Source organism: Macrobrachium rosenbergii, chromosome 8 (genome assembly GCF_040412425.1).
Source record: "Macrobrachium rosenbergii isolate ZJJX-2024 chromosome 8, ASM4041242v1, whole genome shotgun sequence".
Classification (NCBI taxonomy): Eukaryota; Metazoa; Arthropoda; class Malacostraca; order Decapoda; family Palaemonidae; genus Macrobrachium; species Macrobrachium rosenbergii.
Genome location: NC_089748.1, coordinates 69,560,045 through 69,584,764, shown reverse-complemented (window position 1 = coordinate 69,584,764; position 24,720 = coordinate 69,560,045). Strand labels below are relative to the sequence as shown.

Sequence of the window (24,720 nt, the reverse complement as noted above, 5' to 3'; positions counted from 1 at the left end):
ACTGATCTATATTTTTGTAGTTTTTGGTGATAGATTTTGTCCACTGACCTACTGTATATCATGTAGTTTTTCGGGATAGGTTTTGTCCACTGATCTATATTTTTGTACTTTTTGGTGATAGGTTTTGTCTAATGAGTTATATTATGTAGTTTTTAGGGATAGGATTTGTCCATTGATCTTTATTTTTGTAGTTTTTGGTGATAGATTTTGTCCACTAGCCAATGTTTTTGGGGATAGGTTATGCAGTTTTAGTGGATATAAGTTTTGTCCACTGAAATGTATATTAGTTTTGGGGATAGGTATGATTTAGGGGATAGATTTTGTCCACTGATCATATTATATAATTTTTGTACTTTTTGAACTATATGATAGTTTTTGGGGAGGTTTTCCACTGACCTATATTATTTAGTTTTTGAGGATAGGTTTTGCCAACTGAACTATATTTTTGTAGTTTTTGGTGATAAGTTTTGTCCACTGACCTATATTATGTAATTTTGGTGACAGGTTTTGTCCACTGACCTATATTATGTGGTTTTTGGGGATAGTTTTTGTCCACTGAACTATATCATGTAATTTTTGGTGATAGGTTTTGCCCACTGAACTATATTTTTGTTGATTTTGGTAATAGATTTTGTCCACTGACTTATATTATGTAGTTTTTGGTGATAGGTTTAGTCCACTGAACTATATCATGTAGTTTTGGTGATAGGTTTTGTCCATTGATATATATTTTTGTAGTTTTTGGTGATATGTTTTGTCCACTGACCTATATTATGTAATTTTTGGTGATATGTTTTGTCCACTGATCTATATTTTTGTAATTTTTGGTGATAGATTTTGTCCACTGACCTATATTATGTAGTTTTTCTTGATAGGTTTTGTCCACTGAACCATATTATGTAGTTTTTGGTGATAGGTTTTTGTCTAGTGTTATATTATGTAGTTTTTTATATTTTGATCTTTATTTTTGTAGTTTTTGGTGACATGTTTTGTCCACTAGCCTATATTATGCAGTTTTTGGGGATAGGCTGCAAAAATAAGATTTGTCCAGTGTAAATGTATTATAAGTTTTTGCTGCTTTTATTCATGATCCATTTTCTGCAGTTTTTTATATTTTTGTCGGCTGACCTATATTATATAATTTTCTAGGCTTGGTCCCGAACTATATCAATGGGAGGTTTTCTCTAGTGAACTATATTATGCAGTTTTTGAGAATAGGGTGACTGAACTATGTTTTGTAGTTTTTGGTGATAATAATTAACAATAAATACAGGTTTTGTCCACTGACCTATATTATGTGGTTTTTGGGGATATCCAAACTATATCATGTAATTTTTGGTGATAGGTTTTTGAACTATACAATTTTCTTGATCCCTGCAATTATGAAGAATACACTGGTACACAAATCAAATTGATATATATTTTTGTAGTTTTTGGGATAAACAATTATATACTGATCTATATTTTGTAATTTTTGGTGATAGATTTTTTAAATGATTGGAGGTTTTTCCACTGAACCATATTATGTACGATAGGTTTTGCAGTGATCTATATTTTTGTAGTTTTGGTGACATGTTTTGTCCAAATTATGTAGTTTTAAAATGGGGCTTTATTCATGATCCCAGGTTTAAACCTTGCGTAGCACCTGAGGAATACAATGGGAGCAAAAAGGTGACTTTACAAATAACGAATTTTTACTTTACGTTCAGCAGAGATACAATCTTTTACATGGTACACAAATGACTTTACATAGATTAAATTTGGTGATAGGTTTTCTTCAGAAAACTGAGACTTTACAAATATGTTCATAGAGACTTTACAAATGACTTAACAGTTTTTGGTGATAGGAGTTTCTTATATATCACTGATCCATATTTTGTATTTTTTTTTTGGTGAAAGATTTTGTCCACTGACCTATCTTATGTAGTTTTTTTGGGGATAGGTTTGTCCACTGAACTATACTGTGTAGGTTTTGGGGATTGGTTTAGTCCACTGAACAATATTATGTAGTTTTGGGGGATAGGTTTTGTCCACTGATCTATATTTTTATAGCTTTTGGTGATAGATTTTGTCCACTGACCTATATTATGTAGTTTTTGGTGATGTGTTTTGTCCACTTATCTATATTTTTGTAATTTTCGTTGATAGATTTTGTCCATTATCCTATATTATGCAGTTTTTGGTGATATGTTTTGTCCATTGACCTGTGTTATGTAGTTTTTGGGATAGGTTTTGTCCACTGAACTATATGATGTAGCTTTTGGGATAGGTTTTGTCCACTGACCTATATTATGTAGTTTTTGTTGATAGGTTTTGGCCACTGAACTATATCATGTAGTTTTTGGTGATACGTTTTGGCCACTGAACTATATCATGTAGTTTTTGGGTATAGGTTTGTCCACTGAACTATATTATGTAGGTTTTGGGGATAGGTTTAGTCCACTGAACAATATTATGTAGTTTTTGGGATAGGTTTTGTCCACTGATCTATATTTTTGTAGTTTTTGGTGATAGATTTTGTCCACTGACCTATATTATGTAGTTTTATGGGAATAGGTTTTGTCCACTGATCTATATTTTTGTAGTTTTTGGTGATAGATTTTGTCCACTGACCTATATTATGTAGTTTTATGGGAATAGGTTTTGTCCACTGATCTATATTTTTGTAATTTTTGGTGATAGATTTTTTCCATTGTCCTATATTATGTAGTTTTTGTGGATAGGTTTTATCCACTGACCTTTATTATGTACTTTTTGGGGATAGGTTTTGTCCACTGAACTATATCATGTAGTTTTTGGTTATAAGTTTTCTCCACTGAAGTATATTATGTAGTTTTTGGTGATAGGTTTTGTCCACTGACGTAAATTTTTGTAGTTTTTGGTGATAGATTTTGTCCACTGAACTATATCATGTAGCTTTTGGGAATAGGTTTTGTTCACTGAACTGTATTTTTGTAGTTTTTGGTGATAGATTTTTTCCACAGACCTACATAATGTAGTTTTTGGGGATAGGTTTTTTCCACTGAACTATATCATGTAGCCTTTGGTGATAGGTTGTCTCCACTGAAGTATATCATGTAGTTTTTGGTGATAGATTTTGTCCACTGATCTCTATTTTTGTAGTTTTTGGTGATAGATTTTGTCCACTGACCTATATTATGTAGTTTTTGGGAATAGGTTTTGTACACTGATGTATATTTTTGTAGTTTTTGGGAATAGGTTTTGTACACTGATGTATATTTTTGTAGTTTTTGGGGATAGATTTTGTCCACTGACCTATGTTATTTAGTTTTTGAGGATAGGTTTTGCCCACTGAACTATGCCATGTAGTTTTTGTTGATAGGTTTTGTCCACTGACCTCAATTTTTGTACTTTTTGGTGGTAGATTTTGTCCACTGACCTATATTATGTAGTTTTTAGTGATAGGTTTTGTAAGGGACCTTGTGAGAGAGGTGCAAAATAATGAGCAGGAGGACAAGTACTGCTAGTTTATTAATGAAGCGAACCACTTATAAAGCAGGATGCGGATGTCTGCGTACATTACAGAGACCACGGGTACAAAGATTTACAGGTGACCTAAGGTCAAACTAATTCTTTACAAAAACAGGACAGGTTCATACAGAAAACACAGTGATCAAAGATGTCTGATGCATAACATAAATAATTCGCTACTTGTACATAAAGCATGATTTTTTAGAAAGACAGTAAATATACAATTTACAATTATGGTGATAAACATATATTCTGATCGACCCTAGGTCGACATGAAGGCACCACAGGATGTTCTCTATAGAGAACGGGTTGAGCAGGGACTTTACAATACTCCCCCCCAAGATGGAGGCAACGTCTGATCAAAGCAGGCATCTGCTGGGGTGACAAAGGGGGCCTCGCTTTCTAGATGTCAACTGGAGAGGGTGATCACCTTCCTCGGTGTCCTTTGGAGCGGTTTTTTTGGGGTGCCTTTCTGTCTGGTTTCTGGGTTTTCCGGAGACACCCACGCCTCCTTCCTTTACCCGGGGCTGTCCGAGGGGGTGCCACATCCTGCGGGAAGCTTTGGGGTCTGCCTCCATTGCCCTCCTCCAGGAATGTGGGTTTGAGACTATCTATAGATATCCAGTCTTCCTGCCCGTGGATGGCTATTCGGAATGCTGCCTTGTTCCTTTCCAGTACAAGGAAAGGTCCTCTGTAGTGTCTAGTTAAGGGTGAGCATACAGCGTCGTCCCTGATGAAGACGTGGGTGGCGGAGGATAGCCGGGGGGGCATGAAGGGGGATGTCCTGTTGGTGAATGTCCTTTGGCAGGGGGCGAACTTTCCAACCCTGTCACGGAGCCTCTGCATCCCTCTGTCGTCCCTGTCCAATGCGACGAGTTTCCAACCCGAGGAGGAACCAGGGCAGCTGCTATTTCCAATTTTCGGAGGAGCAACGAGCCGTGAGGGACGCCTTCAGAGACCTGTGGAATCTTTCCACCATTCCGTTGGCTGTGGGGTTGTAGGTGGTTGTGCTGTGGTGAGTGGTCCCCATTAGGCGTGCCAGGGTGATCCACAGCTCGGGACAGGAAAGCGGGTCCCCTGTCTGTTATCTCGTCTGGGACACCGAACTGGCTGATCCAGCTGGAGAGGATGGCTTCCATGCACGCACTGGAGGTGGCTTCTTCCATGGGCATGGCTTCGGGCCACCTGGTGGAGTGGTTGACGACTGTCAGAAGGTATCTGGCTCCTCCTGATGGGGGAAGAGGACCCACTCCCGAGGCTGGCAAGCAACCAGCAGGTGGGGGGCCGCTGGAAGTTGGCTGGGCCTGGCACACACCAACTGGGCCGAGGGCTCTCCGAGACCAGCAGGAGAGAACAGAATGCCTGAGGTCGGCAAGCAACCAGCGGTTGGGGGGCCGCTGGAAGTTCGTTGGCCCTGGCATATGCCAACTGGGCTGAAGGCTCTCCGAGAACGTTCTGAGATTGGCAAGCGACCATCGATTGGGGCGCTGCTGGAAGTTCGCTGGCCCTGGCACAGGCCAACTAGGCCGAGGGCTCTCCAAGACTGGCTGGAGAGAACGGAACGCCTGAGGTCAGCCAGCAACCAGCTGTTGGGGGGCCACTGGAAGTTCACTGGCCACAGCACACGCCAACTAGGCCGAGGGCTCTCCGAAACCAGCCGGAGAGAAGGGAACAACGGAGATCAGCAAGCGACCAGCGGTTGGGGGGCCGCTGGAAGTTCGCTGGCCCAAGCACATGTCAACAAGGCCAGGGCTCTCCGAAACCAGCCGGAGAGAAAGGAACACCCGAGGTCAACAGGTAACCAGTGGTTGGGGGGTCACTGGAAGTTCACTGGCCCTGGCATATACCAACTAGGCCGAGGGCTCTATGAAACCATCCGGAGAGCATGGAACGCCCGAGGTCGGCAAGCGACCAGCGGTTGGGGGGCCGCTGGTAGTTTGCTGGCCTGGCACACGCCGACTAGGCCAAGGGCTCTCCGAGCCCAGCCGGAGAGCACTAAATGCCGAGGGTCGGCAAGTGCCCAGTGGTTGGTGGTCCGCTGGAAGTTCGCTGGCCCCGGTACACACCTACTAAGATGAGGGCTCTCCGAGACTGGCCGGAGAGAACAGAGCGCCTGAGGTCGGCAAGCGACCAGTGGTTGGGAGGCCGCTGGAAGTTTGCTGGGCCAGGCACACGCCAACTAGGCTGAGGGATCTCTGAGCCCAACCGGAGAGAATGGAACGCCGAGGCTCAGCAAGCGACCAGCAGTTGGGGGCCACTGGAAGTTTCTGGCCCTGGCACACGCCAACTAAGCCGAGGGCTCTCTGAGACTGGACAGAGAGAACGGAATGCTCAAGGTCGGTAAGTGACCAGGGGTTGGGGGACTGCTGGAGGTTCACTGGCCCTGGCACACAACTACTCAGCTGAGGGTTCTCGGAGACCAGCCGGTGAGCATGGAACACCCGAGGTTGGCAAGTGACCAGTGGTTGGGGGGCCTCTGGGTTTCTCTGGCCCCAGCACAATACATCTAAGCCGAGGGCTCTACGAGACCAGCCGGAGAGCATGGATTGCCCGAGGTTGGCAAGAGACCAGTGGTCAGGGAGCCGCTGGAAGTTCGCTGGCCTTGCCACATGCCAACTAAGCCAAGGGCTCTCCGAGACCAGCCAGAGAGCATGGAATGCCCGAGGTGGGCAAGCAACCAGCGGTTGTGGGGCCGCTGGAAGTTCGTTGGCCCGGCACACGCCAACTAGGCTGAAGGCGCTCCATGACTGGCCACAGGGAACAGAACGCCTGAGGTTGGCAAGCGACCAGCGGTTGGGGGGCCACTGGAAGTTCGCTGGCCCCAGTACACGCCAACTAGGACGAGGGCTCTCTGAGACCAGACGGAGAGAACGGAACGCCTGAGGTCGACAAGCGACCAGTGGTTGGGAGGCTGCTGGAAGTTCGCTGGGCCAGGCACATGCCAACTAGGCCGAGGGATCTCCGAGACCGACTGGAGAGAACAGAACACCGAGGGTCAGCAAGCGACCAGCGGCTGGGGGCCACTGGAAGTTTGCTGGCCCCGGCACATGCCAACTAAGCTGAGGGCTCTCCGAGACCAGCCGGAGAGAACGGAAAGTCTGAAGTCGGCAAGTGACCTGCGTTTGGGGGGGCCCACTGGAATTTTGCTGGCCCCGCACACGCCAACTAAGCTGAGGGCTCTCGGAGACTGGACGGAGAGAACGGAATGCCTAAGGTCGGCAAGTGACCAGGGGTTGGGGGGATGCTTGAGGTTCGCTGGCCCTGGCACACAACAACTCGGCGAGGGCTCTTTGAGACCAGCCGGTGAGCATGGAACACCTGAGGTCGGCAAGTGACCAGCGGTTGGGGCCTCTGGAACTTCTCTGGTCCCAGCACACACCAACTAAGCCGAGGGCTCTCCGAGACCAGCCGGAGAGCTTGGATTGCCTGAGGTCGGCAAGAGACCAGTGGTCAGGGAGCCACTGGAAGTTCGCTGGCCATGGCACACGCCAACTAGGCAAAGGGCTCTCCGAGGCCAGCTGAGAGAACAGAACGCCCGAGGTCGGCAAGCCAGCGGTTGTGGGGCCGCTGGAAGTTCGCTGACCCGGCACACGCCAACTAGGCCGAAGGCGCTCCGTGACTGGCCGCAGGGAACAGAACGCCTGAGGTCGGCAAGCGACCAGCGGTTGGGGGGCAGCTGGAAGTTCGCTGGGCCTGGCACACGCCTACTAGGCCGAGGGCTCTCCAAGACCAGCTGGAAGCACGGAACGCCTGAGGTGCCAAGCGACCAGTGGTTGGGAGGCTGCTGGAAGCGCGCTGGCCAGCCATCCGCAAACTAGGCTAAGGGATCTCGAGACCGGCCAGCGGTTGGTGGCAGCCGCGGAATGCCCGGTCAGGCAAGCAACTAGCGGTTGGTGGCCGGTGGAAGTTCGCTGGGCCCGGCACACACCAACTAAGCCGAGGGCTCTCCGAGACCAGCCGGAGAGAACAGAACACCCGAAGTCGGCAAGTGACCAGTGTTTGGGGACTGCTGGAATTTTGCTGGCCTCAGCACACTCCAGCTCTCTGAGACCAGCCGAGGACTCTCTGAGACCGCTGGAAGTTCGTGGCCCAGGGAGAACAGGCCAGGATCTCCAGACCAGGTTGGCAAGTGACCAGTGGTTGCGGGGCCTCTGGAATTTCGCTGGCCCAGGCACACGCCAACTATGGCACAGGGAACAGAACGCCCGAGGTCGGCACACAACCAGCGGTTGGGGGCTGCTGGAATTCCGTTGGCCCCCGGCACACGCCAACTAGGCCAAGGGCTTTCTTAGACCGCCTTGAGACCACGGAACGCCTGAGGTCAGAAAGCGATCAGCGTTTGGGGGGCCACTGGAAGTTCGCTGGCCCCGGCACACGCCAACTATTTCGAAGGCTCTCTGAGATCTGCCAGAGAGAATGGAACGGTCAGGGTTTGCAAGCGACCAGCGGTTGGGGGGCTGCTGGAAGTTTGCTGGCCCTGGTACACGCCAAATTGGCCGCAGGCTCTCCGAGACTGGCTGGAGAGCATGGAACACCCGAGGTCGGCAATTGACCAGTGGTTGGGGGGGCCACTGTAAGTTTGCTGGCCTTGGTACACTCTAAATTGGCCGTGGGCTCTCCGAGACCTGCCGAAGAGCACCGAACGCTCGAGGTTGGCAAGCAACCAGTGGTTGGGGGCCACTGGAAGTTCGCTGTCCCTGGTACACTCCAAATTGGCCGAGGGCTATCTGAGACCAGTCGGAGCGCATGGAACACCCAAGGTCGGCAAGTGACCAGTGGTTGGGGGGGCACTGGAAGTTCGCTGATCCCGGCACACGCCAACTAGGCCGAGGGCTCTCCGAGACCGACCAGAGAGCACGGAAAGCCCGAGGTCGACTAGCGACCAGCAGTTGGGGGCTGCTGGAAGTTCATTGGCCCCGGCACACGCCAACTAGGCTGAGGGTTCTCCGAGACCAGCCGGAGAGAACGGAACACCTGAGGTTGGCAAGCGAACAGCAGTTGGCGGTCCGCTGGAAGATTCCTTGCCCCAGCAAGCAACCATCGGTTGCGGGGCCACAGGAAGTTCGCTGGCCCCAACACACGCCAACTAGCCTGAGGGCTCTGCAAGACTGGCTGGAGAGCACGGAATGCTGAGGTCGGCAAGCTACCAGCGGTTGGGGGGCCACTGAAAGTTCGCTGGCCCTGGTACAAGCCAAATTGGTCAAGGGCTCTCTGAGACCAGCCGGAGTGCACGGAATGCCTGAGGTTGGCAAGGAACTAACGGTTGGGGGGCCGCTGGAAGTTCACTGGCCCAGGCACACGCCAACTAGGGTGAGGGCTCTTCGAGACCCTCTGGAGATCACGGCAAGCGACTGGCAGTTGGGTCAGCCGGAGACTCGCCAACTAGGCAGCTGAGGAGGCTCTCTGAGACCAGCCGGAGAGAAGGTTGGCAAGCGACCAGGTTGGGGACCTGCTGGAAATTCCCTGGCCCAGGCACACGCCAACTAGGCTGAGGGCTCTCTGAGACCAGGCAAGCAATGACAGCGGTTGGGGCGGCTGGCCGGCAAAGAAGCCAGAGCAAAGCGAGGAGGTTGGCAAGCGACCAGCAGTTGGGGGCCCGCTGTAAGTTCGCTGGTCCTGGCACACGCCAACTAGTCCGACGGCTCTCTGAGACCACCGGAGAGAACAGAACGTCTGAGGTCGGCAAGCGACCAGCGGTTGGTGGGGCGCTGGAAATTCGCTGGCCCTGGTACAAGCCAACTAGGTGGAGGGCTTTCCGAGACCAGCTGGAGAGCACGGAACGCCTGAGGTCGGCAAGTGACCAGCAGTTGGGGGCTGCTGGAAGTTCACTGGCCCTGGCACACGCCAACTAGGCTGAAGGCTCTCTGAGACCAGCTGGAGAGAACGGAACTCCTGAGGTCAGCAAGCGACCAGCGGTTGGGGGGCCGCTGGAAGTTCTCTGGCCCCGGCACATGCCAACTAGGCCAAGGGCTCTTCGAGACCAGCCAGAGAGCATGGAACGGCTGAGGTTGGCAAGCGACCAGCAGTTGGGGGGCCGCTGGAAGTTCGCTCTGGCCATGGCACACGCCAACTAGGCAAAGGGCTCTCGAGGCCAGCCGGAGAGAACAGAAAGCCCGAGGTCGGCAAGCGACCAGCAGCTGGGGGGCCCGCTGGAAGTTCGCTGGCCCCGACACACTCCAACTAGGCCAAGGGCTCTCTGAGACCAGGCCTGAGAACATGGAACCCCGAGGTCGGTTGTGGCGACCAGCGGTTGGGGCCGCTGGAAGTTTACTGGCCCCGGCACACACCAACTAGGCCGAGGGCTCTCCGAGACCAGACGGAGAGAATGGGACGCCTGAGGTCGGCAAGCGATCAGCGGTTGTGGGGCCACTGGAAGTTCGCTGGCCCCGGCACACGCCAACTAGGCAAAGGGCTCTCTGAGACCAGCCGGAGGGAACAGAACGCCTGAGGTCGGCAAGCAATCAGCGGTTGGGGGGCCGCTGGAAGTTCATTGGCCCTGGAACACGCCAACTAGGCAAAGGGATCTCCAAGACCAGACGGAGTGAACGGAACGCCTGAGATCGGCAAGCAACCAGCAGTTGAGGGGCCGCTGGAAGTTCGCTGGCCCTGACACATGCCAACTAGGCCGAGGGCTCTCCGACACCAGCCGTAGAGAATGGAACGCCTGAGGTCGGCAAGTGACCAGCAGTTGGGGGGCTGCTGGAAGTTCGCTGGCCACAGCAAACGTCAACTAGGCCGAGGGCTCTCCGAGACCAGACGGAGAGAACGGAACGCTTGAGGTCGGCAAGCGACCAACGGTTGAGCAGCCGCTGGAAGTTCGCTGGCCCAGGCACACACCAACTAGGCCGAGGGCTCTCTGAGACCAGACGGAGAGAACGGAACGCCTGAGGTCGGCAAGCGACCAGCGGTTGGGGGCCGCTGAAAGTTGGCTGGCCCCGGCACACGCGAACTAGGCAAATGGCTCTCCGAGACCAGCCGGAGTGCGCGGAATGCCCGAGGTCGGCCAAGCAACCAGCGGTTGGGCGGTCGCTGGAAGTTCGTTGGCCCAGGCACCCTCCATCTAGGCCGAGAGCTCTTCAAGACCAGCCGTGGAGAATGGAACGCCTGAGGTCGGCAAGTGACCGGCGGTTGGGGAGCCGCTGGAAATTTGCTGGCCCCAGCACACGCCAACTGGGCTGAGGGCTCTCTGAATCCAGTTGGAGCGAATGGAACGCCTGAGGTCAGGAAACGACCAGCAGTTGGGGAGGCCGCTGGAAATTTGCCAGCCATGGCACACGCCAACTAGGCAAAGGGCTCTCCGAGGCCAGCTGGAGAGAGCAGAACGCCCAAGGTCGGCAAGCGACCAGCGGTTAGGGGGGCCACTGGAAGTTCGCTGGCCCAGGCATACACCAACTAGACCGAGGGCTCTCCGAGACCAGACGGAGAGAATGGAATGCCTGAAGTCGGCAAGCAATCAGCGGTTGGGGGGCCACTGGAAGTTCGTTGGCCCCGGCACGCGCCAACTAGGCAAAGGGTTCTCCGAGACCTGCCGGAGAGCACAGAACACCAAAGGTCGGCAAGCGACCAGTGGTTGGGTGGCTGTTGGAAGTTCGCTGGCCCCAACAAACGTCAACTAGGCAAAGGGCTCTCCGAGACCAGCTGGAGAGAACGGAACGCCCGAGGTCAGCAAGAGACCAGCGGTTGGGAGGCCGCTGGAAGCTTGCTAGCCCCGACACACGCCAACTAGGCCGAGGGCTCTCCGAGACCAGCCGTAGAGAACGGAACGCCCGCGGTTGGGGGGCCGCTGGAAGTTCGCTGGCCCCGGCACACACCAACTAGGCCGAGGGCTCTTCAAGACCAGCCTGAGAGCATGGAACGCCCGAGGTCGGCAAGCGACCAGTGGTTGTGGGGCCGCTGGAAGTTTGCTGGCCCCGACACATGCCAACTAGGCCGAGGGCTCTCCGAGACCAGCCGTAGAGAACGGAACGCCAGAGGTCGGCAAGCGACCAGCAGTTGGGGGGCCGCTGGAAGTTCGCTGGCCCAGACACTCGCCATCTAAGCTGAGGACTCTCCAAGACCAGACGGAGTGAACGGAACGCCTGAGGTCGGCAAGCAACCAGCTGTTGTGGGGCCGCTGGAAGTTCGCTGGCCCCGACACATGCCAACTAGGCCGAGGGCTCTCCGAGACCAGCCGTAGAGAATGGAACGCCTGAGGTCGGCAAGCGACCAGCAGTTGGGGGGCTGCTGGAAGTTTACTGGCCCCGGCACACACCAACTAGGCCGAGGGCTCTTTGAGACCAGCCTGAGAGCACGGAATGCCCGAGGTCGGCAAGCGACCAGCAGTTGGGGGGCCGCTGGAAGTTCGCTGGCCATGGCACACGCCAACTAGGCAAAGGGCTCTCCGAGGCCAGCTGGAGAGAACAGAACGCCTGAGGTCGGCAAGCAACCAGCGGTTGGGGGCCCACTGGAAGTTCGCTGGCCCTGACACATGCCAACTAGGCCGAGGACTCTCTGAGACCAGACGGAGAGAATGGAACGCCTTAGGTCGGCAAGCGACCAGTGGTTTGGGGGCTGCTGGAAGTTTGATGTTCACTGGCCCGACAAACGCCAGCAGTTGGGGGCCGCTGGAAGGCCGCACCGCCAGCTAGGCTCTCTGAGACTGGAGAGAACAGCCGAGGTTGGCAAGAGGAAAATGGGACTCTCTGAGACTAGCCTGAGCCTGGTCGGCAAGCAACCAGCGGTTGGGGGGCCGCTGGAAGTTCGCCAGCCCAGGCACACGCTATCTAGGCCGAGGGCTCTCCAAGACCAGACGGCGATAACGGAACGCCTGAGGTCGGCAAACGACCAGTGGTTGTGGGGCCGCTGGAAGTTCACTGGCCCCAGTACACGCCAACTAGGCAAAGGGCTCTACGAGACCAGCAGGAGAGAACAGAATGCCTGAGGTCAGCAAGCGAGCTGCGGTTAGGGGGGCCACTGGAAGTTCGCTGTCCCCGGCACACGCCAACTAGTCCGAGGGCTCGACAAGACCAGCCGGAGAGAATGGAACACCCGAGGTTGGCAAGTGACCAGCGGTTGGGGGGCTGCTGGAAATTCGCTGGCCCCGGCACACGCCAACTTGGCTGAGGGCTCTCTGAATCCAGCCAGAGAACGGAACACCCGAGGTCAGGAAGCGACCAGTGGTTGGGGTGGGGGGGTGCTGGAAGTTCGCTGGCCCCGGCATACGCCAACTGAGCCGAGGGCTCTCTGGGAGGGCGTTGATGGCGATGTCTGCCTTCAACACCTCGTCCATTAGGCCTGCTACCCTGAACTGCCCCTCGACCCTGTAGAACCAGGACGCTGGATTCTCCCTGGTAAAAGGCAGCAGCCTTATGTTAAGGGCCGTCTTTGGTTGGTCCGTCAGGGAGTCCGTGTGGGGCGTAGGTACCAGTGTGGAGGTGCGTGCGGGAGGGGGTTGCGAGAGGGAGGTGTCTGCCTCCGAGAGGTTCGCAGTAATTTGTACGTGGTTGGAAATGTCCACGTCCATGCTCATTTCGCACTATCACTTGGAGTGTGAGGGAATACTTGCACCAATGCACGCGGGGGGAGCATGCCGTGTGGGTCCGCTAATAACGCTGGTGACCTGCCGACAAGGGTTGATAAGCGCCCGAACTCTTTGTTAGAGTGCTGTAGTTAGTCCGTTAGGGGCGTGGGTAAGGTTCATCGGGTCAAGACTTAGTCGCTGTTTGGGTCCGTTAATGGCTTCCAGGAACCACTCCTGGGTTCACCACTGAAAGAGAGGTGCGAAATAATGAGCAAGAAGACAAGTACTGCTAGTTTATTGATGAAGCGAGCAGCTTATAAAGTGGGATGCTGACGTCTGCGTACTTCGCAGAGACCGCGGGTACAAAGATTTACAGGTGACCTGAGGTCAAACTAATTCTTTACAAAAACAGGACTGGTTCATACAGAAAACATAGTGATCAATAATGTCTGACACAACATAAATAATTCGTTACTTGTACATAAAGCATGATCGTTTAGAAAGACAATAAATATACAATTTACAATTATGGTGATAAACATATTCTGATCGACCCTAGGTCGATGTGAAGGCACCTCAGAAAACGGGATGTTCTCTATAGAGAACGCATTGAGCGGGGACTAGCCTATACAACTTATATTATGTAGTTTTTGGTGATAGGTTTTGTCCACTGAACTATATTATGTAGTTTTTGGGAATAGGTTTTGTCCACTGACCTATATTTTTGTAATTTTTGGGGATAGATTTTGTCCACTGACCTATATTACGTAGTTTTTGGTGACATATTTTTTCCACTGACCTATATTATGTAGTTTTTGGTGGTATGTTTTGTCCATTGACCTATATTTTTGTAGTTTTTGGTGATAGGTTTTGTCCACTAGACTATATCTTTGTCTTCCCTAGGGGGGGTTGTGCCGTCAGTGTACCTCATGTGGTGCACTATAGGCACTACTTAGGTTCTTTGCAGTGTTCCTTCAGCCATTAGCTGCAACCCCTTTCGTTCCTTTTACTGTACCTCCATTCATCTTCTCTTTTTTTCTATCATACTTTCCACACTCTTCTAACAACTGATTCTTAGTGCAACTGGGAGTTTTTCCTCATGTTACACCTCTCAAACCTTTTCACTGTCAGTTTCTGCTTCAGTGCTGAATGACCTCTATGGGTCCCAGCACTTGGCCTTGGCCGAAATTCTATATTCTATAATATATTTTTGTCACTTTTAGGTATTCATTTTCATTCCTCATAATACATCAAAATGAATCTTTTTTTTTAATAGGTGTATAGGATTTGGCTACTAATGATCTGCGAACTATAATCTTATTCTTCTGGCAATATATATAAATAGAAACATGGTTCATTTGCTAATTCTCTTTATTTAAGTAGCATCAAGCTATGATCACAGTCAACTAAAACAGACGGAAACCAAACTAAGCAATTGCTTTGCAGCATGATAATAAGCATTATAACTAAATAATTCTATATCTCCCCCCAAAGTCTTTCTTGTCCTTCACTTGTAGGAAAATGCATAGACTGATACATCTTGTGCATAAAAGCACTCATCTTTACCCAAAAAATATTTTTTGAAGGTTATGCGATGACTTGGAGGGTGCAACTAGCAACTTATGTTCGCTAAAGAAGTATAAACACAATGGAATTGGTCACTTGCGTTATACTTAAATTCTTAATAGCCCAGTATTTAGATTACATCACATAATCAGAATGCCAAGTGGGTTTTGTAGTGGCCCTGGATGACCATCTAAGGGAACAGGTGGATTTTCAGTCTGCAGCTTATATTGGTTGTTGATGGTCCTGGGCTGGTAGGTGAAGTCTGGTGATCGATAATGAGTTTGGGTGGTACAACCACAGGCATTGAAACTGACGAGGGAGGGGTCAAGGAGCTGTGGTCACTGGTGAACAGGCAAGAAGGGGTCAGTCATGATGGGCTGACAGCTTTCAGTGGGGATGAATCGTCAGCATGCAGTGCACTTAGGAAGAGTGTGGATTTCAATGTGCCACCATATTGTTTAGGTGTATCAGCACAGGTAAAGGTTTAACTGATGTCATCTCACATGCTAAATAGGCTAGTGGGCTTGTTTGGTGTATATGTGTGCCTCAGGGATGAGCTGACAGTAGGAGGTATTACACCATGCTGTTGGACAGGTAAGGACGAATCTGTCATGGCGGTATCATACCCAGTAGATATGTCTCTGAAGCTCAATGTCTGCCGTGATAGTGTGTTTCTTGTTAGTTGTTCGGATAGGGAGGTATTTGCGCAGGAATTTCTGATTTAGCTATGTAACCCTGCCTGAAACATCGATCTTAACAACATACTATATTGATCAAACTGGCACACTTCAATGACGATGCCAGTTTTGTCCCATTTTAGAGGGTGTGGCCCAACTTGATTCTACACCAGGACATGGTCACCAACAAGAAGTGGGGTTAGCTGCTTTGTTTGCTCTGAGAGTCGCTCTGAAATATGCATGTGTCGAGTTTTGGGTGCCTCTTCTCTTGCAGCAAGGGCTCTGCGCCAGGCATCATGTGGTCTGTAATGTCCAGGCAACACTGGGATGAAGCTGTGGTTGGGTCTACCAAATACACACATGGCCGGCGAAAGTTTCGTATCCTGATCAGGTGTGTTACGGTACTGTAGCACAGCCTTTTGGAAAGCATCAGTGTCTAGTTCACCGACAGGTCCAGTTTTCTCAGCTAACATTTGCTTAACAATTTTGACAACCACCTCAGTTCTTCAATTACTGTGAGGAAATGCAACTGATGACAATCTATGATGAACACCTCAGTCCTGCAGGAATTGTCTGGTAAAATGAAATGTGAATTCAGGCCCTCTGTCTGAAGCATGCTCCTCCGGAATGCCAAAAGTTACAAAAGTTCTCCTAAGAGCAGAAATCAACCCTGAGGATATGGCAGCAGATTTTTCCATGAGAGGCCAACTAGAGTACCTGTCCACCATAACAAAATTGTTTGTTCCTTTGTAGTGGAAACAGTCTGCACAAACACACTGAAATGAAGAGTCTGGAGCAATCAAGGGTGTGGGAGGTGCACTGGGGTTCGAAGGAGCAATGCAATTGCATGCGCTGCATCTTACTCACGTGGCTATAATCGCTGGTGTTATACCTGGCCAAAACACTGAAGATTCATCATGAGCAGTCATGGTTGTGACCTCCTGGTGAGCACTGTGCAGTGCAACTAGGACTTCACTCCTGAGGGATGGGGAAGTCACAGTTCTGTCCTTGCACATCACAATACCATCAATAGTGTAGAGGTCATCATGAAGTTGGAAGACGTCATGGATTTAGTCTGGGGTCTCTTGACGAGTGTCAGGGAAACCATATTCAATGGTTCGGGGAGAAGATGCATGTCCAAGTCACTGGCTGTGGCTGTTCTGACCATGTCCCAGGTGACTGACTTCAACTGCAGGGCACAGAGGAAGAAGCAGAAGCGACTAGAGACTCCTCCATATCGTCTTGATCATTAACACGATCGTCTTTGGTGGCAGCCACATCATCTGGGAGATTCATGGGCTGGGGAGGCCCCATTGGGTGCCGTGATCTGCAGTCAGCAACTTGATGGTGAATGCCTGGGATGTGGACCATGTGAAATCTGTACTGCAGTGTTTTCCCTCAGATTGCTTAGGCAAGTGTTTGGAATGTCTTGTAATGAGCGGTCACCAAACACTTTCAACAATGGCCTATGGTCTACAACAATAACAAAATCCATGCACCCCAAGACAAAATACCATGATTTGTCCAGTGCATCTCTAACAGCTCGGGCTTCTCCCTCAATGGGTGCGTATCTGGTTTCCGTGGCATGAGTGAACCTGCTGCCAACCAGTGTCACTTTCCATCCCGTTTTGCAGCAGAAAGGAGCTGTTTCCTTACAATTAAAATGTTTCTGGAGAAGTCAGAATCCCATGCCGGTTCCTTGACCAGTCTGTAGCCAAGCATGTTGGTTTTTCTGGATCAAAAATTTTAATGCCCAATTTAGTCTCCCTTGCGATTGCAGTTTTTGACTGTTCATAGAGTTCTTGAAGGCATTCATTCCACTGAAGTTTGGTTCCTGGTTTCAGGAGATCTCGAAATAGTATCATTCTGTCAGACATGCTGAATGCGTAGGAGATTTGATTGAACAATGAAAACCAAGAGCGCATATCGGTGATGTTTTTTGGTGGAGAGAAATCAAGAATAGCCTCAAGGTAGTGTTTGCATGGGCATACAGTCATGTGTGGTTTAAAATCCTGTGAACTCAACAGTATCCTGTCCAAATATGAATTTGTCCGGCTGGAGCAGAATGCTATGATGACCACAAATGTCTAACCACAGAACTGCTTGAAAGAAACTGTCTTCAAGGTTGGTGGACCAGAGCGGTGCATCATCAACACATTTTGTTGTAGGTTTGTCAGATACTATCTCATCGTATCTCCTGGTGTAACCATCTCCAGAAGCAATGTACCCCTGAGGGGCTGTTCTGTATTGATATCTACCCCATGGGGTGATAAAGGTGGTGAGATGGTGGTCCTGAGCACGAATAGGCTCGCTGTGATAACTGTTCCATGCTTAAAAAACAGTCTTCTTCATGCCCTGTGAAACAGCTCTCGCTTGATGAAATGGGGATGGTGTGTGGTGGGTTTCCCTTGTCTCATAGGCATTTAATGGCTGAGAGTCCACTGTGCATCTTGGTTCTTCGTTTTTATTTGCACAAACAACCATGCGGTGGCACCAAGTGACTGGTTCTCCAATGGAGACCGGTTCAATAACTCCCAAAGCAACATCATGGTCAGGGTCAACCTTTACTTTGTTCTGCCAGTGAAGGAGTACTGGGACTGGTGTATGATAAGCCACTGGTTCAGTGTTGGGATCAATCATCAACTTAAGCAGGGGACCATCCATCATGGGCAAAGGCTGATGTTCACGTGTTAAACGTGCTCGATAGGTAAGTTTCCAGTAAAAGCTGTCGCAGTTTTTCTCTCTCATTTTCTGTTGCAGGAAATGGAAGCAGAGTCGGTGGTGGTGGAGAACATTGTTGTTCTGGGCAACCACAAGGTTTTGTCAGAATCATTTTTACTAGGTTGACACTGTCTTGGGGACCAAAGCCTTGCCTGTTGTCATGGTTGCAGTTAGTCTATCCAGCTGTGGGAAAGCTTTCTGGGATGATTCCAAGAGCAACACAACTCAAGAAAAGTTTGTCTGAAGAGTCAGTTACATATGTCATTTGTCTTGTTTCAATAATTGCACCATGTTTGTTTTTTCCAGATAGGCTAAGCATGGCAGCTCCAAGAACCTTGATTCCTTGGTTATTAGCAGTGTGCATTTTCATTGTCACAGGTAATAGATCAGGTTCATGAAGACCAAGGCAATGAATCACCTTCATGCCAGCTAGGCAACTCTGACAGCCTGTGTTGGCCATGGCAGAGACAGTGATAGCGAGTGGAGTATGGTGTAGTACAAAGCCAAGACTTCGTAATTGCGAGGATGAACAGTTACAAGTAGCTACACATATGATTGAAATCTAGACTTTTGGTGGGACCAAGTGTCAGTGAGTTTATCATAGACGTAGTGGTCTAATGCTACTGGAATATTCTGAGCGTGTTGCGCTGGAAGCTCCGTCTGATGATTTGCCTGGCTGGGTATGTTGTACACTACAGGCTCAAATAGATAGTCACTCTTCATCAAAGTGTGTGTCCCTATTATCCATTGAATAAGAGTTTGCAGCACAGATGGCATCGAATAAAGCATTTCACAGTCATTTGTAGAATGTGTTTGTCTTTTTGACATTTTTGGATTATTTCTGCTTTGACAAACTGACTCCATGCGGTGATCAAGTTTATGGTCATACGTGGAACACTCCTCTTGCGGATGTGGCCTGGTGCACTTTTGCCATGCCCACACTTGCCACAATATGAGCATGGATCCAGTTGTACTGTGTCTGTGGTGGCAGGCTGCTTGGACTTTGTATAAAACTCCTGGCTGCTTCAACAGCATGTAAGTCAACCAGACGTGATGCAGAGCGTTTACCAGTATCTTTGGCCTCAACGAACTGAGAAACATCCTTTAATGTCTTGGTCCTTTTCACCAAGAAGATCAAGTTGTATGTATCTCAGGGTCTGCAATGCCCCGAATAAGAACATCTCGAAGAATGTGTCTGTGCAGTTGACTAGCTCATTCTTTCTAGGGCACTGAATTATAAACTTGCAAACACCAGCCTGGCCTTGGAGACATGAGACAAAGCTTCGAATAGGCTCCTCATGTTCTTGGTGCGTACTGTGGAGGGTAACTCTTGCAACCATAGTATTTTCCATGTGTATGCACCAAGATCACAAGGAGCCTATTAGAAGCTTTGTCGCATGTCTCCGAGGCCAGGCTGGTGTTTGCAAGTTTATAATTCCGTGCCCTAGGAAGAATGAGCTAGTCAACTGCACAGACACATTCTTTGAGATGTTCTTACTTGGGGCATTGCAGACCCTGAGATACATACAACTTGATCTTCTTGGTGAAAAGGACCAAGACATTAGACGATGTTTTTCAGTTCGTTGAGGCCAAAGCGACTGGTAAACGTGTAAGGACGGGAGATTGAGTGACATACTGGCTGGTTGTTGAAAGGTTTATTGGTAGTTCCTTACTGCTTGAATGTACATGTTGTTTCAGATTTAGCTGGCCTTGTGCCAGCACAGGCTCTTGCTCCTAGAGCAGCCCATAACAGAGAATGTACAGAATCGTCGAAGATGTTATTGGCCCGTGCGGGCGGTAAAGTAGCGTCTACACACAGACAAAACGAAACGGGTAAAGATTCAGACATCTGTGTTTGTCGGCAGACAAACAGATGGCGATATTGAAAGACATAATAAACGTACAGTGTTAAAACATACATCAATGTGTTCATACCATAATTCTACATGTGGCCAATTGCATGAGATTCAAGACAGATTAATGAATACAATGCAGTAGCATAATATATGTGAAATGGCGAGACGTTTGGCGTCTTCGCAAACAGAAACATACATACAGTTTGATGCAAAAGATTTGGTGGAACATTATGAGTACATGATTAGAATGCTTGCATGGCAATGCAAGTAGTGGTGATTGTACATAAATCAAGACAACAGTGGTTAGGGAGAAACAGATGGACATATTGTATGATAGAAGTTTCGTTCCATCAGAGAAAGAAAACGAGATGCTCTTGTTTTGTCTTGTCCCCTCCGATGGATGACGAACACACACGTGTGTTTGGAAGAGACGGCGTCGGGGCGACGGGCTCCTACAAACGCTCTGCATCATGTCCGGTTGACCTCATCCACAGATCTGTTAGTAAGGCTGCCCCCAACTGACTGTGTAAGATCTTTGTGCAACTGTTAGTCACAATAGTCAAGTAGCTGAACCACCTTGTCATGTCCATCAATTCTGGTGGCATCAACATATTCTAACCACCATGCCTGAAAGTAGGTCCAATGTTCACTGGAGCTAGCCGATGATATCGCTGGATTCTTGACCTTTTCGACCTTAGTAGCAGCAGTGTGCACTGTGTGAATAGCACTGTGAGCAGTGATCAAGGCAGCCACAATGGCAGCATCCAGGTCTGGTCTTGTGTACTCGCAGCTGGGGATTGGGCAGCAGACATATGGCATCTTGGAAGTGTTCAAAGATGATGATAATGTGTGTAGAGTCACAGACTGTGATCATGAATAGAAACGTGGTTCATTTGCTTAGTCTCTTTAAGTAGCATCAAGCAATTATCACAGTCAACTGAGACAGAAACCAAAATAAGTATTTACTTTACAACATGATAATATGCATATAACTATATAATTCTCTAATATACTGTACTTCCATCATTTGTGCATTGATAATGAATGTTGTCCTTTTGTGACCGGTGACTGTCCTTGGAGAACACTAGATATACACCTTTTCCCCAGTGCCTTATCTCATAAGCTTCTAGTAACAGAACAGGCTGTCCCAACCAGAAAACTTCACTTGCAGTGGGTTTCAAATGAGCACAGAATATTGGAGTTTATATTTTTTTTCCACCAACTTCATGAATAAGAAAAATTCATATTTCATAGAAAACCAACAAGTATACTGTACAGTAAACTCCCCGTATTCGCGTTCTCATGATTCGTGGACTCATGTATTCACGGATTTCTCTGTGGAATGTATCTACCCATTATTCGTGGAAAATTCGCCCATTCGCGGTATTTTTTCATTGAGAACTGTTCACTAATTACTGTATTTTCATATAATTTTCTTGACTAAATGCACTTTTTGTGATAAAACTATTAAAATACTCAGGTATAAGCATTTTTAGAGCATTTTTCTTGTGTTTAAACTATCAAAATAGGCAGTTCTAAGTGTTTTTAGAGGGGGTTTTAAGTATTTGCGGATTTTAGCTATTTGTGGGGGGTGCGGTACGCATCCCCTGCGAATACGGGGGTTTTACTGTATGGGGTACTGGTGTTTTCTGTAGGTTAATGTGTTTGACCTAGGTCTTTCAACTTGTTCATTCAGCTACTCAAATTCTGTACATGAGAGGGCTGGCTGTCCACCCTCACCCTTCTTCACATTCTAAAAGTAACCCACGTCATATTCACTTATGCGATAGTATTGATAACGAAGGATCATCTTATTTACTCTAGTCACTAAGTAGGGCTGAATTATGGTTTCCAGGGAGTTGCACTTTTAAGCCCCATTCCTCAACACATGTCGCAGTGTGTTGGGGGAGGGGGTTACCTTATATGATTAACATTTGTTTGGAGCTTCACAGCACATTTACTATTCCTCAGTTCTTTGGAAAAGGCTTTGATCTCTTTGTAAAACATATGCCATGATTATCCAAATTGTGTCCAGTAGAACAACATTGCCTAAAAATCAATTTTTTTTTTACTTAGCTCTTTGTTGCGGATCATTATTATTGGGAACTTCTGATAGCAAATTTGAAAGCAAAATGTAAATCAAAAGAGTGTACTACACCATTAGCTGGGTTGTGGTGGTATTTTATAATGTGTTCATACCATAATTTCAATGTTAAACTGTGATACTATACCTCACATTGTAAATGTGAATTATATGAAGTTACAAAAATAGGATTAAATTGATAGTACTGTATAAACTTGTGCAAATATGAAAAAAAGAAAAATAAATTAAAAGTTTTATTTATTGTACAGTGTATTTATTTATTTATATAGATTTTAGGCATACATGCCAAGCACTGGGGCAAGCAATTGCATCTCTAAATATTCATTAATATTAAAATCATTACAGTTCCTAATGGTAATGATAAAGCAATTTTGGGGTTAGTAATAGTTGGGCTTCCCTTTGTAGGTTGTCTAGATCCACATGATGGAATACGTATAGCATCCCTAGTGTAACACTGAATTTGGTTAAAATCATACGAGTTAAAAATCATTATAAGACTACTTGGATGGCATTAATCTCAGTAAAAAAGTTAGGGTTTATATTGTGAGGAGTGTTTGTCTTTACAGTGAAGATTAGGTACCATCTGAGAGCAAGCTGTTTACTCTGCCTCACATTGTCTAGTAGTTCAAAAACCAAAAAGGTTAAATTCAAATGCTTAACAAGAGAATTAATACAGAATTTATTATGTTATTTTTTATACAAACTAAAATCACATAATACATTTAACAAAAATCATAGTACAGTATTTCATTTTACGAAAATTTCATGTCCATCAAAAACAGGAATATTACAATGTAAGCATGAATAACAATGAAGACTAGATCATTCTGTGAAAGTAACTCATGCACTAAAAGAAAAAAAAAAAACTGAAGTACAGTACTTTACATTATTTACATAGGTTCTAAAGCAGTTCATCTTCGGTACGTTACTTTAACATGATTTCCAGATACTGTATTTTGTGAAATTATACGTCATTCTTAAAAAGCTACTTATGACCAGTATACTTTGATGACAAATAAAATGGAATTGTATTTAAAGTAGAAAAACCTAGCAAGACTAATTTTTTACTTTGGAGGGTTTGATTGTCTTCCAACAGTAAATTTTGAGATTTTTCAAGGAGGGTAAATGTGGGGTTAAGAGCAGCAGAATAATAATGATAAACCATCAAATATTTATGAACCCAAATCCTTCATTGAAATGATGTTTCAGAATTACATACAGTGTATGTTTATTCAGGAAATGTATAAGTGAAATGTAGTGATAAAAACAGCATTAAATTTACCATTACAACATTTTGGGAAACAAGATGATGCAAAAAAAAAACTATAATTGCAGGAAGGCACTAGGAAGTTCATAAGAGTAACAGTGGTTATTCAGAGTTTGGCTGTTATAAATGTCATGTCTTATTTTCTATTTGCAGGTCAAATTCACCACTTCAAAATTAGTTGGCTATTGAGAGGAGCTCCTTTTTCTTTGAATACAGGTACATCATCAAGGTTTTCACCCAGTAGTAAAGGTAAGGTATCACTTTGCCAAGATAATTAATTCATTAATATCTGAATGTCTTTGATTTTAAAGAAAAATAACAATATTTCTTTCAGGAATCTACTTTGGTGGCTTGGCATTTTTTTATTAATTCTTACATTACATGAATCTCTTAAGTAGAAATATGGAAAAGTTGGGTTGAAGCAGTCTATTTAAAAACAATCTTACACTTGCATGGATTTTGACTGTTTAAAATGTAAAAATTTAATCATAAAACACAAGTGTCTGGTACAGGAAAACTGTCAGTCCACTGCAGTGGAGTGAGGCTTAACACTTCAGGAATAGCTGTATACTTGCAGGGGTTTTCTGTTTTATGAAAAATAAATTTTATTCATGCAGTATTATACTAAATCCTTCCTTTAGCTTAAAGTATAAAAACCATTATCCACATTGTAATCTTTAGTTTTATGAGAGGCTTGGATAAGTTACACTCCATAACAGGAAAACTAAACAAATATTACTGGATAGTTTTAGCCTCCACAGATTCCTGTTGACTACCTTATAAACAGTTCAGACTAATTCAAAAATTTTTACAGTAATTGACCCATTATATATAAACATGTAATGCCTAACAACTCCTTCAAATAATTTCTTTACAGTTTTCAGCTTTTCTTTACAAAATAAAATAACAATTACTGCACATTGTAAAAAGTACTAGGCAAATTTTGAAGGGTGCTATAATGCATAAACTGAAAACAGTAAACGGTGCTTTTCATCTATCTAGTACAGTACTACAGTATTCAGAATTTTAATCTGTTTTAACATTTGACAGTAATTTTATGATTCTTTTAGGCAGTGCTTACCTGTAACATCAGACATGTTTCGAAGTAAATAACACTTCTCTAATGCACAAAAAAAAAAAAATTCCATTTTCTGCTTGAGTATTTTCACTGAAGGTGTGTGTACTTTTTTGTTCTCTTGTTATGCAAGAAATTTCCCAATTTTGATATACTGTACCTTTATTTCTTAAAATTCTTCAAGAAACTAATGTATTGATTTCTGCTTCCATGTAACTGTACTACAATGTTGTACAGTACTGCTGTCCTTTGGCAAGTATGTAGTTTGACTTTATTGGCTCAGTATATGCAGAAAGTTAGTGAGCATATGACATTCTCCTCTTCAAGACAATTCATAATTTTACTACATAACTGATTCTATGAATATTGAATTTTAAGCTGGTTGCCATAGAAATCTTAGGGATTAGAATGCATACACCCAGTAGGCCACTGTGCTAAAATATTTGATGACAAACTACACAGG

At 46.9% G+C, this 24,720-nt stretch overlaps 1 long non-coding RNA gene across 4 annotated transcripts in view; it reads left to right on the top strand.

Moving 5' to 3' along the window:
* The window catches only part of LOC136840960 (uncharacterized), a 53,974-nt gene that overhangs the window by 5,993 nt on the left and 23,261 nt on the right, over positions 1–24,720 (top strand). For all 4 annotated transcript variants that reach the window (XR_010853799.1, XR_010853800.1, XR_010853802.1 and 1 more), the window contains exon 2: positions 23,336–23,431. This is a non-coding gene — a long non-coding RNA (uncharacterized lncRNA). The remainder of the gene's footprint in view (positions 1–23,335; positions 23,432–24,720) is intronic.